At 45.8% G+C, this 15,296-nt stretch overlaps 1 protein-coding gene across 2 annotated transcripts in view; it reads right to left on the bottom strand.

The window, feature by feature from the left end:
- Positions 1-15,296, bottom strand: part of MFHAS1 (multifunctional ROCO family signaling regulator 1) — a 95,598-nt gene that overhangs the window by 55,266 nt on the left and 25,036 nt on the right. The gene's annotated exons all lie outside the window — the stretch shown is intronic.

Raw genomic sequence — 15,296 nt, 5'->3', positions numbered from 1 at the left:
GAACAAGAGTAACTCAGGTTACAGTAGAAGATTAGAAGGACACTGGGGAAGAAGCAACTACATCCCAACTGAGGTGCAAACTAACACCTGAATCCTTCCCAAGGAAAACAAACATTGTAGAACTTATCCTACAGTTCTATAAATTCCTTATTTTTTTCCCCCAAGAGGCAGAGACAGAGCCAAAGAATTTCCATTTATGGTTCACGTCCCATTTGCCCAAAACAGCCACGGCTGGGCCAGGGCAAAGCCAGGGATTAGGAACTCAATCCAGGTCTCCCACATGGGTAGAAGGGATGCAACTACTTGAGCCCTTACCACTCTTGGGTCTGAGTTAGCAGGAAGCTAGAGTTAGGAGCCATAGGTAGACATCAGACCTTGGAACTCTGATATGGGACATGGGCATCTTTTTTTTTAAAGGCTTATTTATTTATTTGAAAATCAGAGTTACACACAGAAAGAGAGGCTGAAAGAGAGAGAGAGGTCTTCCATCCACTGGTTCACTCCTCAATTGGCCATCAGGAGCCAGGAGCTTCTTCTGGGTCTTCCATGTGGGTGCAAGAGCCCAAGGGTTTGAGCCATCTTCTACTGCTTTCCCAAGCCATAGCAGAGAGCTGGATGAGAAGTTGGAGCAGCCAGGACTTGAACCGGTGCCAATATGGGATGCTGGCACTGCAGGCAGCAGCTTTACCTCCTACACCACAGCGCTGGCCCGGGGACATGGGCATCTTAACTGGCATGTTAACTGCAAGACCAAACACCTACCCCGGATCCTTCCATCTGAACCATGAATTTACTAAGTGTTCTAAATGCTTCTCTCCACCTGAACATCGCCCACCACCACCCTTTGGAAGTAAAATCCACAGCACGAGAAGTAAAGCCCAAGCTGGGCTGAGGGTTCTGAGCCTTGAGTCGCTGCCTTGAGGATAACCTCCCAAGAAGCCCTGCAGGAAAGAGCCCTGGGGCTTGCATGCAGTGGTGTGCATTAAGGAACACCTGGATAAGAAAACAGAGGCCTACCACCACCACTCCAACTTCACAGTGAGTCCAAAACCCAAACAATTGAGAAGGTTATAAGGAATCGTGCCTTCAGCCACGACCTGCATCTAAAGCAAGTCACAGTGCAGGAAATCTGAAGGCAACCAGGAAACTCTCTGCCCCAAACAGACAATGAGAAAGACACTGAGTTGCTTGCCAAATGACCTTGTAAGCGACACTCATGCTTCAAGATCTAGGAGGGTCTGAAAGTTCACCCGTCTGCAAGTTAGAAGGCAGCTCTCGCCATCCTGCTAAGGTGAGAGATTCTCCACTTCTGCCTCACGTCCCCAGCTCTGAAAGGGAGACAGGCAGGGAACCCGCATTTGGAAAACTGTCTCTTGTTCTTTTTGTACCAGCAGCCAAGAGAGCTAGGCAAGGCACAAGAGTCAACAGTGCAGGTGAGGTCAGGCAAGGACAGTGCTGGGGACCTGTGGCAGTCTCACACTGGTCCCTTGCCAGGCACTGGGCAGGTGTAGTGGGCACGGCGTGGCACAGCAGAGGCCCTAGCCTGAGCCTTCTCCTGAGGAGCCAGCTCGCTTCAAGATCACAAGGAAAAGGAGGACGAGGGAGGGAGGGAAGGAGAGGGAACAGGAGAGGTGGGGCACCACCTACTTCCGTAGAGCACACCCAAGAGGTCACGACGCCTGCCAGGTGCACTGGTGGGAAACCCAGACTATGATTTAGAGCAAAGATGATAATTCAAAGACCTTAAATTGAGCAAGTGGCTTACAAAACAATAAGGATTCACATTTCAACATGAAAAATACTAACACTTAGAAACAATAAATTTGGTCTTTATTCCTGGCATATTCCTCTTGGCATCTTCAGCACTATGAATTATCAGGGCACTTAACAGAACCCCAGTGAGGTCCGACAAATCCCTGAGTTTCATGGATAGTGCCCCAAAGTTGACACCACATGGGCCCAGGACACCTGCTGCCCCATGCCTGTGGTCACACATGGTCCTAAGCACCCACACAGGCCTGCGGGTGGTGAGGAGGAGGAAGTCTACTGGAGTTCTCAACTTTCAAGGTTCAACAGTAACATGTACTCAAAACTGAACGCATCAAAAAAGTAAAGAGAAGCTATTCTGTTGTCATATATATAAAAAAAAAATCAGCCTAAAATTGTGTTTCGGAAGCAGTACAAGAGAAACATCTTGGAAAGCACCAAGGAGCTCTAAAAAGAACCTTAAAAAACCAAAAACAAATTTGTTCTATAAAACATGAGGCGGGGGGTGGGGGCGGGAAATGTGTCAATCAAGGCAATAAAGTTCCAACAGAAACTTCATGAGAGATCAATCAACTCCAGATGTGGCCCCACTGTTTAACTATTAAAAACAGTCAATCCAACCTCCACTGGTTAACCAAACCAGAAGTTGCTTCAAATTTACTATCCCTTTTCTATCTCTGATTTCATAATAAGCTATCTTCCAAGTCAAATACACCAATTTTCTTTGGGCTTGAAACAAATCTGTGAGTTTTCTGGGCTTACATACCTTCTTTTTCCTCTCATTCATCCCACAAATGGTACAGTCCCCTAACCACATTTAATAACATTTGTTAGCATATAATTAAAAACATGGATGAGTATATGTATATATTTATAAATAAGGTTAAGTAGTATATATCAAATAATATATATAAAATTTTAAAAAGACAGCTGCCAAGTGAAATAAATTTAAATAGTATTTTTAATTGGAAAGTTCAGTGCCAGTCTTTTGATTTATAAACTGAAGAGATACAGAACTCTCTTTCAACTATGGGTTAACCTAACAAAAGTTAACTTGGATAAGTTAATTTTTAAGTGCCTAAAGCAAGTTTTCCTCTACAGTTGGGCAAGTTCCACCTGTTGACTGCCGCACTTGCTGATACCCATGCATTGCCACCAGTAACCCACCAGTACCAATTTCTGATAAACCATTGCCTAAAGAGATGACAAAAAGCAAGGTGACTCAAGGGAGCAGCACCAAACAAAATACACTAAGGGGCATCCACTGAGGAGGCCATCTCCCCGCCTCCAAGACCAAAGCTCCTGACCTACCCCTGAGCAACAGTCATCTATCAAATTAACTGACCACAAATTGGGCAGTGGGGGGAAGGGGTAGGAAGGGATTAAGGGAACAGAAAAACTATGTGCCAAGCACTGTGTGATGTACCTTACACACGTTATCTTATTTAATCCTGATATGGCTTTATGACATAGATTTTACTTTTCTTAAAATATTTGACAGCAGGGGCTGGCGCTGTGGCGTAGCAGGTAAAGCCATTGCCTACAATGCCGGCATCCCATATGGGCGTCGGTTCGATTCCCTGCTGCTCCACTTCCAATCCAGCTCTCTGCTATCGCCCGGGAAGGCATTAGAAGATGGCCCAAGTCCTTGGGCCCCTGCACCCATGTGAGAGACCCAGAAGAAGCTCCTGGTTCCTGGTTCCTGGCTCCTGGTTTCGGATCAGCCTAGCTCTGGCCATTGCAGCCATCTGGGGAGTAAATCAGCAGATGGAAGATCTCTCTCTCTCTCTCTCTCTCTGACTCTGCCTCTCTCTAACTCTGCCTTTCAAATAAATAAATCTTTAAAAATATATATTTGACAGCAGCAAGAGAAAGAGAAAACAACAGCTCCTATCCACTAGGTGTCCTCCCCTAACGCCCTCATTGGCTGGGGCTGGGCCAAGATAGAGGCTGGGAGCTGGGAACTGAATCCAGCTCTCCCACATGGGTGGCAGGTGCGCAATTACATGGGCCACCACCACAGCCCCCCAGGTCTGCATTAGCAGGAAGCTGAGTCCGGAGCCAGAAGTAGACAGGGAAGCCAGGTACTCTGATATGGGATGCAAGTGTCTTAACTGGTCTCTTAACCACTAGGTCATACAGCTGCCCTGTCTACGCGGCTCTACAGCTAGAGAAACATTCTCAGATGTCTCCATGTCATCTAAATCTAAAAATATCAAATTCTGTTTTTCCCACTTCCTTTTATTACCCTCTGAAAATTTCACAATGTGAAAGAAAACAAAATTTATCATTGTATTAAATATTTTAAAATTCTATTGAATAGTCCATCCAGTTTTGACAGCTAAGAAGGGTTCAATATTGAGTGAATGAATTATTTTATTAGGACCTAGAACCACAGCCTATGTCCATCCCACTTACAGTAATTATGCCATGTTAGGATAACAACACTAATAAAAATGTTTGTCTTTCAGGCGATGGATACCTTCATTATCTTGATTGTGGTGATGGTCTCACAGATAATGCCTATGCTCAAACTTATCAGATTGAACATCTGAAACATGTGCTGTTTGCTGTATGTCATTTACACCTGCATACAGCTGTGTAAAACAAAAAAAACTTCCAAATCAGACCTAAATAAAGACAAGGAAAGTGAAAATGCTGATGAGACAAAAAAGCTACCCAGGAACACAAGCTGGATGTCCTTAGCACTGCTCAAAGCACATTTCATTCCAGCTCCAAGGGAATTTTTTTTATTTGATAAAGATTTTCCTAAATTGGTGATAATATGAAATATGTTAAGGGTGGTTTGGACGCCAAGACATTCCTAAAAATAAGTCTTTATGATGGGCAAGACAGTGATCATAGAGGGGCAGCAGGATGGGGGTTTTCTGGAGTAACAGAACATTCTATGCCCTCATTACAGGGAAATAAATCTATAAATGAGTTGAAGCTTGTGGAATAGTACACCAAAGAATCAACTTTATTATATAACTTCTAAAATGTTTTTAAATAGTACTGCTTACATTTTTCAAAGTGTTAAGGTTACAGCTGATATTAATTCTAATTTTCAGAGAGGGAAAACAGCAGCTCAGAGAGCTCAAAGAATTTGGCCAGGAGCACACACAACAGGAGGAGGATCTCAGATTTGAAGCCACATTTGTCTGGCAGCGTAGCCTATATTTGGTTCCATTGTCCCAAAGAGCCACAAAACAACTAGGGAAGACGTGAAGTTGGGTATGCGCTCCCTCCCTGAGCTGTGGGCCCTCGACCAAGAGTGAAGGCGCTCTCAGAGGGACACACACACACAGGCCCGAGAGTGCACGGCTAAGCAGGGAACAACACATGGAAGCCCATCCCACTTCCACAACACTGCTTCCTGGGTACACGCTCCTCCGTGGCAGACGTCCAACCACAACAGACCACGCACTACGAGTCAACAGTCTCGGCTCTGCTCGGCTCGCTGGACGCTGAGTGCAGTCCACATAAAAATAATAACCACCACCTGCCTCCTCAGATGCCTGTCTTAAGCACTGGAAACAGGGAAGGAGGAAACACGCCATAGTTAGGAAGCGGAACGCCTGCATCCCCTCCGCGCCCATCTTCCCCGGGACAGCTTCCAGCAGGGATCCAAGAAAACATGGACCAAGGCCATCAGCCCAGAGACACGGCTGTGCTGCGTGCTCTCGACAACAGTCCAGGCATCCAAGGGCTCTTCCTCTGACACAGCACACCGGGGCTTTGGGGGTGAAGTGAAAGCCACTTTCCCAGAGTCTTCGCCACTCCAAATGAAAGGCCAAGAAGGCAGCCAGGCTGTCTCACTGAGGACAAATGGCCCAGGCATTCCCTCAGTAACAAAGGAATATTCAGCACCAGGTCACCCACTAAAGAAAGGCACACCTCTCCTGAAGAGGCTACGAGAGGTGAGGCACTGGGCTGACCACTCTTATTTTCAGGCAAACTGGCTTAGTTACCATTTACCATTCTTTTCTAGCTCATATGCATACACGGTTATGCATGGATATCAAGGTGCTTCCAAAAAAGCTTGCAGGAAAATTGCAGGATGAGTTTATGTTGGTGCAGAAATGTTTTTTCATAGTATGTGGGAAAACGCAGACCACAAAAAACAATGCATCTATTTAAAAGAGATTTTCTGCACCAAATAAACTAATACTTAAACTCCATTTCTGAAGCACCCTCATATGTATACAAAGCCACAGGTATACTTATTTCTTGAGTATGAAAACTGAAAGAACTTTTTATAACTACTACAATGGACACAGCGACAGCTGAGAGTTGCATTTCAGGAACCTTCATCACCTTGTGAGGAAAAGCCTACGGTGCCTTTCAATCCCACCCCCTAGATCGTCTCGCGGGGTGGGGCAACATGGAACTCTTCTATGGAGCCACTGGAATCCCAAGAACAACATCTTGGAAGTGGTAGAGATATAAACATCCACTGAGCTGAATAAAGCAAAAATGGGACAAAATGCATAACTCAGAACAAAAAAAGAAGACTTTTTCCTAACAGAACTCTTGAAATTTAATGATTGCCACAGTCTCAAGATTCGAACACTGTCAAGTCATTCCAGTGAATGAAAAAGCAAACAAAATTTCTACTATCAGTTACACCATATGAAATTGCTGCTTTTTTTCGGTCAAAAGTGATTGGATATCAACAATTTCATATAATTCAACCTAATAGTAATATCATCAATCACACAAACTAAGGTGGAAAGTCTGGATATACACCCAGGAACAGTGTCCCACTTGCCAAAATATACAAAGGGTACAATTACAAGGCATACACCAAGTTAACATGAAAGAGGTTTTTGAAGTAGATCATTTTAATCAGAACTGAGCTTAAAATTACCTTTAATGGTGTATAATTCACACACTTCAGAACTCACTGATTTTCAGTGTAGAGTTTCATGAATCTTGATGAATGGATGCAGTCCTGTAACTCCGACCACAATCGTGGTGGGGGAGCATTTCCATCACCCCTCCAAAACTCTTCCTTGTATGCCTCCCCACTCCACCGGCCCCCGATCTGCTTTCTGTCACTATAGAGGTTCTGCCTTGTACAGAATTTCATAGGGGTTCTTCCAGTACATGGCCTTCTATGTCTCACTTATTTCATGTACCAGAATGCTTCTGAGACTCATCCATGTTGCTTCTCAGTCATTCGTGTCTTTCTACTGGAAGCTAGTACACCACAAATCATTTATCTGTTCACTAGACAAGTTGTTTCCAGTATCTGGCTGGTAAGAAAAAAGCTTGTTAGGAAAGATGTTTGTCCTAGCAATTAAGATGTCCAAGTCCTGAATTGGGAGTATTGGGACTGAAGTCTCGGCTCCAGCTCCTGACTCCAGCTCCCTGCGAAGGCGGACCTTTGGAGGCAGCGCTTTAGCTCAAATAATAGGGTCCCTACCTCCAATGCAAGCTCCCAGCTCGCACCCTTGACCCAGCCTCAGGTGTTGTGGGCATTTGGCAGTGAACCAATAAATGGGAACTCTCTCCCTGTCTCTCAAGTAAGTAAGAATTTTCCAATCCCAAAGCACCTCACCAACACTTGTTACGGCCACTCCTTTTAATCTCAGCCATTTGGGAGGGTACGAGGTAGTGTCTCCTAGTGGCTCAACTGACATTTCTCTAGTGACTAATGATGCTGACATCTTTTCATAAAGCCATCTGCCATTCGCATTTTGGGATGTGTCCATTCAAATCTTTTGTCTATTTTTAATTGGGTTACCTTAATATTGAGTTGTAAAATTTTTCAAAATCAGATATAATATATTCTGCAAGTATTTTCTCCTGAACTACGGATTGCCTCTTCATTTTCTTAACAGATATTTTGAAGAGCAAATGTTTTAAATTTTGATTACGTAAAATTTTTTCTTAGATAGTTTCTAGGGTAAAAAAAAAATCTTTGCTGTCAGTGGTGGGGGGCAGGGGTGAACAAGCAGAGCACAGAGGATTTTTAGGGTAGGAGACTCTTCTGTATGACTATCATGGTGAGTGCATGCCACTCTATTTGCCACCCGCGGAAGGTACAAGAGTAAAGCTAATGTAAACCGTGGACTTTGGGTGACAATGCTGGGTCAGTGTAGGCTCATTACTGTAACACACGCACCACTCTGGCTTGGGATGTTGACAACAGGGGAGGCTGAGTGTGTGGTGGAGGGGGGCAGATGGAAAATCTCTATACTTGTACTAAGTTTTGCTGTGAATCCAAAACTTCCCTTAAAAAATCAACTCCAGCAAATTGTCATCATCATCTTTGCTATCCAAAGGTTACAAAGAGTTTCTCCTATGCTTTTTTAGTAAGACTTTATAGCTTCAGCTACTACATTTGAATCGATGTCAAGTTAACTCATGTGCATGGTATGTGGTATGAGTCAAGGTTCCTTTTTAGGAATACAGGCATCTAATGGTTTCAGCACCACTAGCTGAAAATACGATCATTTCCTCATTGAATTCCATTTGTGGCCTTGCCAAAAATCAAGGGACAATATACATGGATCTATTCTGTTCTATTGGTCTACTTGTTTATACTTACCACATGGTCTTGATTGACATGGCTTCAAAGTAACTGTTTAAATCAGGTAGTCTAAGGGGCCAGCACCTGTGGTATAACGGGTAAAGCTGCCACCTGCAGTGCCAGCATCCCACAGAAGCACTGGTTTGAGTTCTAGCTGCTCCGCTTCCGATCCAGCTCTCTGTTATGGCCTGGGAAAGCAGCAGAAGATGGCCCAAGTCCTTGGACCCCTGCACCCATGTGGGAGACCCAGAAGAGGCTCCTGGTTCCTGGCTTCAGATCAGCTCAGCTCTGGCTGTTGTGGACAATTGGAGCGTGAACCAGCAGATGGAAGACCTCTCTCTCTCTCGCTCTCTGTGTAACTCTTTCAAATAAATAAATCTTTGGGAAAAAAAAAAAAAGTCAGGTGTGTAAGTCCTCCAACTCAGAGTAGCTGTCTTTAAATAACTTAATGTCCAAGGCTGACTCCTGATAGGGCAGCTCGCTCTCCATGGCTCTGTCATGAAGCTAGACATTGCTGCTCCCTCCATCTTTCTTTTTCTTTCTTTCCAAATTAACAGTGGCTCTTCCACTCACACCAGTGCAACTCCAAAGGCCTTCATTTATTTCCTGCTCAGATGGGGCGTAAGGAATTCCTACCCAGTCTGCCTCTCCAAGAATGGGGTCTCAGCCTGTTATGACCACAAATAAGCTCTCGTTCCATGAGCCACGACTCCCTGGACACTTGGTCTGTGGTCTTTGAGATTTTCTAGATCTTATCATCAAAGCTTTCCAAGCTCATTTCAGATCATCTGATTCCCCATGTCTTTGGCCTGCCTCAGAAAACCATTTTTCCCTCAGCATGCCAGTCCTCAACCCAAACTGTGGCCTGGTTCACTCAGCTTTACCCATAACCACAGAAAAATAAACAAATAAACAAAGCCATTTCCCATCCCTACCTCCAACCAAAACTGCTACGGACCAAAAGGGCTGTCCACTGCCCAACTTGTGGGTCATCATTCACAGAAGGCAACAATAAGGTCTTGTCCTCTCTTCTTCTTCCTCTTCCTCCTCCTCCTCTCGACGCCTTGCCTCACAACTTTAGTAGATACAAGGCATTCACACTGAAAATTATAACACACGGATTTTCAATGTTTCCAGGACCAAACTCATATGCTGAAATCTGCCACTGACCTTGATGTGTTCCATACAAGTCAAGAAAACCACAAATGACTGCTTTGGTGAGATTACTTTTTAAATGTCTTCCTCCTAAAATACTCAAAATATATGTTTACATTACCTTCTAGGCTATAAGAAACATGCAATTAACTAATCCCTTCCGACAATTTGTACCAGCTACCTACAAGATAGTTTTGAATTTGTTTAGTATGGAAACAGAGTTTTTCCACTTGCATCCCAAGACAGAAGCCCTTGGATGTGAGGGTCACTTGGTAGTCACCTTACCTTAAACTCAGCTATGGGCTGGGGATCTCTTCTGTTCTATTGGTCTACTTGTCTATACTTAGACTGATACCACATGTTCTTGATTGACATGGCTTCAAAGTAACTGTTCAAATTAGTACTGAGTACAACTGTTCAAACGGCTGGAACTGAGCTGATCCAAAGACAGGAACCAGGAGCTTCTTCTGGGTCTCCCACATGGGTGCAGGGGCCCAAGGACTTGGGCCATCCTCTACTGCTTTGCCAGGCCATAGCAGAGAGCTGGATCGGAAGTGGAGCAGCTAGAACTCAAATTAGCGCCTTTGTGGGATGCTGGCACTGCAGGTGGCAGCTTTACCCATTATACCACAGGTGCTGGACCCTTACACTACAGGCTGGGGGGAAGGACTGAGCAGGAATGAAATGGTATCATAAACTTCTGTAAGAGGGTGCTGAAACTTTCTCAAAAGATTACTTGAAATTTCTTTTGGCTTTAAGTATGAATCACGTATCAGCTACTTAAAAGGACATCTAGTTTCCAACAGATTGAATAGGAGTTCACCTACGATTAAAAAGAAATTCCCCCTCAAAATGAGCTCAATGGTTAAGATGCTGTGTGGGATGTCCACGTTCCATATCAAGATGGCTGGGCTTGAGTCCCAACTCCAACTCCACTCCACTCCACCCCAGTTTCCTGTGAATGCACACCCTGGGAGGCAGCAGGGATGGTCAAGTTCTTGGGTCCCTGCCACCCACATGGGAAACCCAGACTGAACTGCACTGCAGATGAGTTCTGAGATCCTGGCTCTCGTGGGAATTAGAGGGAATGAACCAGTGGATGGAAGATCTCTCTCTGTCTCTCTCTGTGTCTCTCTTTGTGGGTGTGTCTCTGCGTTTCAAATAAATTGCTTTAAAAAAAAAAAAGAAGAAGAAGAAGAAGCCAAGAAACTCTTTCTCCACAAAGATCTAAAGCACTTAAGAAATAAAACTCAAAAGACAAAAATCAGAAACTCCTGGATACGATGAAAATGGGTAAGGAGGCCAAAGGTGCAGGAGCTGCAGGATGAAAACACAGGAGTTACCCTGACCCAGCAGGAATCCGAGTGGACGGTCACTGCTCGGAGAGATCTGAGCAGGGCCACAACGAGGCGTGGCTGACGACACACCAGGTGCAGTACTCACTGAAACTTCTCTTGGTTCCGGAGAATGGCTGACAAGCACTTTACATCACTCACCTGTCAAACCTTTCCCCTGTCTAGGAGAGCTGCCTGGAGCACCTCTGCAATCTCTTTAATTACTATCAACACTGAGCCACTATTATCAAACCATCTGGCCACCTGCTCCAACTACGATTTGTTGCAAGATCTGATATGAAGCATCTTAGGAGAATTTAATCCGCAACGTCCAGGAAGGTGAGAAGGCTGGCTCACATGAAACCATTGGAGTTCTGGTATTCTTCTCAAGGAGACAGAAGACGGCAGGCAGGAGCAGCTCCTACTGGAGATCAGCTGGCCTCTGCAGCCCTTCTTGTTGTCTTTCCTGGGCCAGCTCTCCCAACGGTGTGGCCGTGGAAAAGCACCAAGCTCGAAGCTAGGCCATCTCAAAAGGAGGTGATGGAGAAGAAGCTCAAGTGCTTGGCTGGGCACTTTATAGAAAGCTTCCCTCCTGGCTGACGTGGCCATGCTATTCTTTTTCTCTAAGCAGGAAGAATATAGAAAAGTTGCACCAGGGAGCTGTGGAGGGCTCCTCTTTACCACTAGTCTGTGCTCACCAGAGTCCCAGCCTCTGTCTGCCCCAAGCTCGCTCCATAACAGAGGCTTGGTGTTTCAGAGGACAAAACCCAGGCTTTGAAATGGGGACTCAGCAGAGATCGGTGGCTTCCTAGTAAGGATCACGCAGCCCTGCAAGGAAGAATCAGTGACACCGCAGGGCCCACGGGCCCCTCCTGCCACCCCACCTCTGACATACCCTCATCAGCAGTGGCTCCTTCCCACCCTTCTGGGGACAGAGCTGTGGGAGCGGCTGGAAACCTCCTTCAGGACCACCTGGATCCTCCCGACTGGTAAGCAATGACCCTGGAGGAATCCTAAAATAAAATCAATAGGCGTTCACGAACCAAGAAAGTACAGTGTACTTGCCCAATTAGCCGTCTTTAGAGAACAAGACCTGTGTCTGACCCAAGACAGTCCAAAGGCGCTAATCCCACCATTTGCAAATAACTGACTATAAATTTAGACAGTCACCCTGGGGGGCGGGGGAGGCAAGGGGCGGGTGAATCTTAGCACACAGTGGAGACATAGGTAATGGCGTCAGATTATCTCCTGTATGACTCAGCTGGGTTAGAATCACAGAGAAAAGGGAAACCCCGGAGGTCTTCAGATGGAAGGAAACAGGATAATAAAGCAGACGGATGAGCTCTTCCAGTCTGTGCCAGCAGAGAAGGCAATTAGACAAGGGCTTCGGTTTTATGAAAATCACAGTGGTTATTAGCGTACTAAATTCTTAACCACAGAAATTTTGTCGAAAAATACAATCTCACACCCTTGAAAGCACGCTTTTAGCTGATCTAAGATAACAAAAGATAACCACTGGAAGCATCCTAAGAGTGCGTCAAAATAGAAGAAGGGGGTGGTAGGTGCTGTGGCACAGTGGGTTAAACCACTGTGTTTAACATCACTGTGTTGGGACATCAGGATCCCAGAACAGAGCGCTGGTTCACCTGGTTACTCTGCCTTTCAAATAAACAAATAAATCTTTAAAAACTAAAGAAGGCACCTCTGTACATCCTTCTAGGTTTCACACAAACCTTTAAAAAATATTATTTTTATCCTTTTATTGTTAATCCAGACCCAGGATTTCAAAAATAATGTGAAATACTATTACGTAAGAATGCATTAATGGTAATTCAAAATTATTAATTATTTCACATTTACAGTAACAGGCTAAAATCCAGGGATTTGATGATTTCCGCAGAAGAAAAAAGGCCATTCGTTTAACTCTGTCCTTTTTTCACAACATGTCAGTAAGGGATGAAACTGCAGTTGGTCCACAACACGCTCAGTTGGAAGCATTCTCTTTCTTTTCGCAGTGCTTTTAAAAGGCACAGACGTAGAGCCAGACATTTGCTGAAGTACCCAGAGCAGACAGGACTGAACCAGGCTGAAGCCAGGAGCTTGGAACTCAATCTGGGTCTCCCACATGGGTGACCATCACCAGCTGCCTCCCAGAGTGGCATCAGCCGGAATCGGAGCAGAGCTGGGACTTGATGTCCCAAGCGGCTTTTTTTTGTTGTTGTTGTTGTTGTTTTGTTTTGTTTTTTTTTTTACAGGTAGAGAGATAGAGAGACAGAAAGGTCTTCCTTCTGTTGGTTCACCCCCCCGAAATGGCCGCCACGGCTGGCGCTGCACCAATCCAAAGCCAGGAGCCAGGTGCTTCTCCTGGTCTCCCATGCGGGTGCAGGGCCCAAGCACTTGGGCCATCCTCCACTGCCTCCCAGGCCACAGCAGAGAGCTGGACTGAAAGAGGAGCAACGCAGGTGGAGGATCAGCCTAGTGAGCCGCGGCGCTGGCCCCAAGTGGCGTCTTAATTACTACAGCAAACGTTGGCCCCTGGATTTACTCTGTACAAACCCTTAGAGTTGGGCTCAAGCCCTCTGGAGCGAGTTTCTTGGGTGCAGACTATAAGGGAGCTGAAGCTCCTGCGTGCTCACACCTGGCCAGAAAGCATCCGTGAATTCCTGCTGAGTGAATGCGAGCCTAAAACAGACACCCTGACAAGTATCTACCTATGGATAAATGCAAGATGCTATCCCATTTCTCTGCACTGTGTAAGCATGATATTGCAACTTGAAGTTAATGACAGAAACTGAAAGCTAGCGCCGCGGCTCAGTAGGCTAATCCTCCGCCTTGCGGCGCCGGCACACCGGGTTCTAGTCCCGGTCGGGGCACTGGATTCTGTCCCAGTTGCCCCTCTTCCAGTCCAGCTCTCTGCTGTGGCCCGGGAGTGCAGTGGAGGATGGCCCAAGTGCTTGGGCCCTGCACCCCATGGAAGACCAGGATAAGCACCTGGCTCCTGCCTTCGGATCAGCGCAGTGCGCCGGCCACAGAGGCCATTGGAGGGTGAACCAACGGCAAAGGAAGACCTCTCTGTCTCTCTCTCTCTCACTGTCCACTCTGCCTGTCCAAAAAAAATAAATAAATAATGACAGAAACTGAGTCAGATGATTATCTTTTTAGGGTTCTTATTTTTAATCTAGTATAAGCTAAAAAATCATAATTTGAGATTACCAGGAGAGTCTCAGCAGTTTAAAACGACTGTAAACTGACTACCTAGTGACACCTGAATACAGGGAAGCATTGCTTGGTGGACAGACATGCACCTTCAGAGGTGGCCAGAAGGACTTGGGATTTCCACAACCTGGGGTCACTTCTAACTCCTTGGGTATATGTCTTGGATCCTCCCCACGAATGTCTTGGCAGAGAGAAGGCAGATCATCAACCCGCAATGAAATACATATTTAGGGCCCTTGGTAAATTTAAAAAAATATATTTATTTATTTTCAGAGCCACCGTTGTGGTCCAGGGAGCTGAGCTACCACTTGTGATGCCAGCATCCCATATGGGGACCGATTCAAGTCCTGGATGCTCCACTTCCAGTCCAGCTCCCTGCTAATATGCTTGGAAAACCAGCAGATGATGGCCCAAGTGCTTGGGCCCCTGCCACCACATGGCAGACCCAGATGGAGTTTCAGGCTCCTGGCTTTGGCCTGAACAAGCCCTGCTGTTGCAGCCATTTGGGGAATGAACCAGTGGATGGAAGATATTGATCTTTTGATCTCCCCTCCTCCTTCTCTCTCAAACATTGCCTTTCAAATCAATAAATAAATATTTTAAGAATGTTTATGGGGGCTGGAATTGTGGCATAGCAGGTAAGGCCACCAAAGTGATAGCAGCAACCCATATGGGAGCTGGTTCAAGTCTCTACTGCTCTACTTCCAATACAGCTCCCTGCTAATGTGCCTGGAAAAGCAGAGGAAGATGGCCCCTGTACCCACGTGGGAGACCCAGAAGAAGCTACTGGCTCTTGGCTTCGGTCTGGCCCAGCCTTGGCCATTGTGGCCATTGGAGAGTAAACCAATGGAAGATGGAAGATCTCTCTCTCTGCCCCTCCCTCTCTCTCTGTAATTCTTTCAAATAAATAAAAGTATTTTTTTTAAATAATTTTTTTCATCTACTCAAAAGGCACAGAGAGAGAGACAGACAGACAGATATAACTTCCATTCATGGGTTCATTTGCCAAATACCTGCAATAGCCAGGCTGGACCAGGACAAAGCCAGGAGGCGGAATTCCTCCTGGGTGTCACCTGACCCGTCACCTGCTGCCTCCCAGAAAGCTGGATTGGAAGCAGAGCAGCCAGAACTCAAACCGGCACTCTGATATGGAAGAGGCCATCCCAAGCAGAAGCACAGGCTGCTGCACCACGAGGCCTGCCCCATACCCCTTTCTAATTCGTTACTGGTGAGCCAGGCGTGACACCTGTGTCTGGGAGGCTCCTCCTTCATACTTCGATAGTTTT

This window comes from Lepus europaeus, chromosome 16, assembly GCF_033115175.1.
Source record: "Lepus europaeus isolate LE1 chromosome 16, mLepTim1.pri, whole genome shotgun sequence".
Lineage (NCBI taxonomy): Eukaryota > Metazoa > Chordata > Mammalia > Lagomorpha > Leporidae > Lepus > Lepus europaeus.
This window is presented reverse-complemented; position numbering and strand designations above follow the sequence as displayed.